Source organism: Gambusia affinis, linkage group LG21 (assembly GCF_019740435.1).
Source record: "Gambusia affinis linkage group LG21, SWU_Gaff_1.0, whole genome shotgun sequence".
Lineage (NCBI taxonomy): Eukaryota > Metazoa > Chordata > Actinopteri > Cyprinodontiformes > Poeciliidae > Gambusia > Gambusia affinis.
The window spans coordinates 22,880,430-22,885,308 of NC_057888.1; the positions used below are offsets into that span (position 1 = coordinate 22,880,430).

A 4,879-nucleotide genomic window follows, 5' to 3' on the forward strand; every position below is an offset into this window, starting at 1 on the left:
AGTGGGTGGTGTATGAAATTGAACTTTTTTGTATTTGGCTCTAAAGTCCTTAAAGGATGCTTTTGTTTAGGAACAAAGTGTTTATGTTTTCTGGAGAAAATGTAAACAATAGTTAGCTTTGACGATAGTACGCCTGGCATGGTCCATTTGGATGCAGATCTAAGCACAATAAAATTACCCAAAACATTTAAAGTTATTTATGACCACTAATTTGTCATGTTTGGTTCCAGTTTACGAACCCACATGCACGAACACAATCAGGAGACGCGTATGCAAACAATAATAAAGTTTATTGAACAGAGGGGACAGGGTTGGGGAGAAAAACACGGAGCAGAAGTCAGGAAGGGATAACCAGTTCAGCCACTGTCAACGAGAGGAAGCGGTTAAGACTCATCGAATCCAGGGAGGTGGATGAACATATAAATATATATATGTAGGGGAGGGAAAGGCTTACTAGGAGCAGATGGAAGTTCTCTTGGGAGCAGCGACAGATCCAGGGCGGCGTGGAGAGGTAGTGAACCGTTGGAGGGCGGACAGGTAAGACAAACTGAGTGGGGAGCGAGCTGGCGGCTGGTCGTGGTCCGGAACAAACGATCCACAGAACTTTTCTTCTCGAGAAAACTCCGGAGGAATCCAGGTAGACCTGACGAGAAGGAACAAACAAAGGAGGCGATTATCTTGGGAAGATGCGCAGAGGGCCTTACTCTGGAACGATTTGTTACCAAGGTAAACAAACACTCAGGCAAGGAAGTGTCAGCTCGCCGCTTCTTAAATATCCCCAGCCTCAGTCAGCAAATGCGCCACAGGTGTGTCTCCGGGTTCGACCACACGCTTCTCCAAGGGCTCTGCTCCTAGGCGGCATCTGGTGGAGGAAGTGGGAAGCGGCAGGCTTCCAAAACAACAACAACAAAAAAGAAAAAACAAAAGAAACCACAGATCCTGACAGTACCCCCCCCCCCCCCTCAACGGACGCCCCCTGGCGGCCGAGAAGAGGTGGATGGCAGAGAGGCGGTGTAGTCCCTTATCAAAGAGGGGTCAAGAATAAAAGAACGGGGAACCCAGGAACGGGGAACCCAGGAACGGGGAACCCAGGAACGGGGAACCCAGGAACGTTCCTCCGGGCCGTAGCCCTCCCAGTTGATGAGGTACTGAAAACCACAACCTCGCCGACGGGAGTCCACAATCCGGCGGACAGAGTATGCCGGGTGACCATCAACATCACGGGCGGGAGGAGGGGGTTCGGCTGGAGGGCAAAGGGGGCTTGACCGGACTGGTTTGACCTGGGAGACATGGAAGGTGGCATGAATACGTAGGGAGGATGGCAGACAAAGACGTAGAACTGTCGGACTGACCACCGACAAAATCTCAAATGGGCCAATAAATTTAGGTGATAACTTCCTGGACAAGGACTTTAGGGGAATATCCTTAGTGGACAGCCAAACCTTTTGACCAGCTGTATAGACCGGGGCCGGTGTCCTCTTGCGGTCGGCCAGACGTTTGTTTCGTGCGGCTGTGTGGTTGAGTGCGGTTACAGTCTCCTTCCAGATCTTATGGCAACGGCGGATATGATGCTGAACTGAGGTGACAGAAATCGCGCCTTCATCAACGGATAATAAAGGTGGTTGATACCCCAGGGAGACCTCGAATGGAGACAACCCAGTAGCAGAAGAGATGTGGCTATTGTGGGCGTACTCGACCCAAGGGAGATGCTGAGCCCAGTCTTCGGGGTTGGAGGAGGAGATGCAGCGTAGGGTAGCCTCCATCTCCTGGTTCATTCTCTCGGTTTGCCCGTTGGTCTGGGGATGATAACCGGAAGAGAGAGCTGTCTTGGCACCTAATGCAGAACAGAACTGTTTCCAAACCTGTGATGTGAACTGGGGGCCCCGATCTGACAGGATCTCCTGAGGCATGCCATGCAGCTTGAAGACATGCTTAATCAATAACTGGGCGGTCTGAGCAGAGGTGGGAAGCTTGCGGAGAGGAATAAGATGGCAAGATTTCGAAAAACGGTCAATGACAGGAAAAATAGTGGTCATACCTTTAGACGGGGGTAGTCCAGTAACGAAGTCTATGGCGATGTGTGACCAGGGTCTTTTGGGGGTAGGAAGGGGCTGTAACAAACCTGTGGGAGGCTGGTGGGATGACTTATTTCTCGAGCAGACGGGGCAGGCGAGAACAAACTCCTTAGCATCCTTGTGAACAGAGTCCCACCAAAACCTTCGATTAATTAGACCGATAGTGCGACTTATACCTGGGTGCCCGGAGAATTTGGATGAGTGTATCCACTTTAGGAAGCGGAATCGGACGGAGGTGGGAACATAGATCCTCCCTTGGGGACAGGACTCAGGTGGAGGCTCCAGGCGTTGGGCCTCACGGATTATATCCTCTACTTCCCATGTCACAACCCCTACAGTGCAACTAGGGGGTAACAACGGTGCTGGGCCCTCGTCTGAGTCATCAGGCGTGTAGAGTCTGGAAAGGGCATCCGGCTTGACGTTCTTGGATCCTGGGCGGTAGGAAATAGACAGGTTAAACCGGGAGAAGAATACTGACCAGCGGGACTGTCGGGGATTGTTCTGTTTAGCGGATTGCAAGTATGAAAGGTTCTTATGATCAGTCCAGACAACTACAGGATGTTCAGCTCCCTCCAGCCAGTGACGCCACTCTTCCAAGGCGAGCTTTATCGCCAACAACTCCCGAAGTCAGGAAGGGATAACCAGTTCAGCCACTGTCAACGAGAGGAAGCGGTTAAGACTCAACAAATCCAGGGAGGTGGATGAACATATAAATATATATATGTAGGGGAGGGAAAGGCTTACTAGGAGCAGATGGAAGTTCTCTTGGGAGCAGCGACAGATCCAGGGTGGCGTGGAGAGGTAGTGAACCGTTGGAGGGCAGACAGGTAAGACAGACTGAGTGGGGAGCGAGCTGGCGGCTGGTCGTGGTCCGGAACAAACGATCCACAGAACTTTTCTTCTCGAGAAAACTCCGGAGGAATCCAGGTAGACCTGACGAGAAGGAACAAACAAAGGAGGCGATTATCTTGGGAAGATGCGCAGAGGGCCTTACTCTGGAACGATTTGTTACCAAGGTAAACAAACACTCAGGCAAGGAAGTGTCAGCTCGCCGCTTCTTAAATATCCCCAGCCTCAGTCAGCAAATGCGCCACAGGTGTGTCTCCGGGTTCGACCACACGCTTCTCCAAGGGCTCTGCTCCTAGGCGGCATCTGGTGGAGGAAGTGGGAAGCGGCAGGCTTCCAAAACAACAACAACAAAAAAGAAAAAACAAAACAAACCACCGATCCTGACATAATTATTACTGCAAAGGTACCACACCTACTGTGAACAGATTTCTGATGGATGTAGGCTTGCCAACTCAGCATCTCTAAAATGCAGAAGACCGTCTACTGTGACATCATAGCACAAAATGCCCTTATGCATGTAATATGATGGATTAAAAGATGAATTTAATCAAACATTGCACTTTTTTAGTGGTGATGCAGACATTATGACAAATATAATTGAAAACTTATCAAATACCAACTTGAAAAGTATTGTACTTATTTATCATTAAACATCTGAGATAAGTCATTCTCACTTGTCCAATTGTGCAAAGAAACTACTAAAAAACTTTAATCATGTCACCACTGACAGATTTAATCTATAGATTCTTTTGAAGATTTAAAGTATGTTTTTCTTTGCAGATTTCTCCATAAGTTTATAAAATAACTTATTCTAATTAGCTGTAACTTCTAAAGACTCAATAGTGCAACTGTGTCATGTGTTCTACTTCCACACAAATTCTACATCTAGCTCATGTTAAGTAAGGAGAGGAGTTCCCTCTGGTGTTTGTAAAAACAAATTGCAGACTGCAGTCAAAATACAGTAGAAAGAGCGTAGTGTAAGGGACACTTCTGTTTGGCTAAAAATGTTGGATATGCCAGCTAACATCAGACTACTGTGGGTAAAAAAAGCATGGAGTCAACTTCATTTGTTGCCCCAGACTCTTTTGTGGGAGGGATCGTCTCAAATGACCTTGAAAATAGAGTTAAAATCATCAGCCCAATATTTTGAAATCAATTAAGTGATAACATTGTTTTGGAACAACAGAGTAATAGCTCACCGTTTCAGCACTGGTCCATCGCCAGGCTTCCTCATGGGAAACAGAAAATGGCGCCTAACAGATTCTGATTCCTTTTCTAGGCCTCTGTCAAAGCTCCGCCCTAAAGAGGGCACTGCCTGATGCGTAGGCATATGTGTGTCCCTGAGCATGCAAGCAGCTAAAAGAGATAGAGTAAAACACACAATTATTTAGTCCTAACAATTAACAGATGATTTCTGTATTAAATAAATGCTCTCTGAAAATCATCTCACTGTAAAAATACAACTGTGTGATCAAAAAGATTTGTACGGAAGAGGATTAGGGCCACCGAAAAACAAAAAAAAGAATTCTGAGATTAAAGTCAGAAATCTGAGATTAAAGTCAGATTTCTGACTTTAAAGTCAGAATTTTTATTTTTATTTTTTTCCCGGTGGCCCTACTCCTCTTCCTTAGATTTGAACTAACATGCCAAGTAAAATATAGTATATGTAAATGCTTTATTAACTTTGTGGCAGTCTTTGTTAAATTATGTTTTATTATTTAGTGCATTGTGTCCCAGCTGGGTGATAATTTGTTTTGCAGCGCTCTTCTGCATATGAGTTGTTGACAAAAGCTAAGTGCTAGCAGCATAACGTCCAATAATCAAGTTCAGTCTGGGGGAATTTTATTGAGTTATGATAATGTCCAGATTTTTAGAATTTTTTTGGGACCAATAGGTGTCCTTAAATTGACTGGTGTGATGCCTGGAGTATGACAGCCATTCTCCTCTTAGAGTTG

General features: G+C 46.4%; 1 long non-coding RNA gene across 2 annotated transcripts; it reads right to left on the bottom strand.

The window, feature by feature from the left end:
• Nucleotides 1–274: 274 nt before the first annotated feature.
• LOC122824217 lies at nucleotides 275–918 on the bottom strand. Of its 2 annotated transcripts, XR_006369462.1 has the most exons (3): nucleotides 723–918; nucleotides 455–643; nucleotides 275–363 (listed from the first exon to the last, which is right to left on the bottom strand). It is a non-coding gene; the product is annotated as an uncharacterized LOC122824217 (long non-coding RNA). The 2 variants fall into 2 exon arrangements; XR_006369461.1 differs by having other exon boundaries at nucleotides 455–918.
• Between the last annotated feature and the right edge of the window lie 3,961 nt (nucleotides 919–4,879).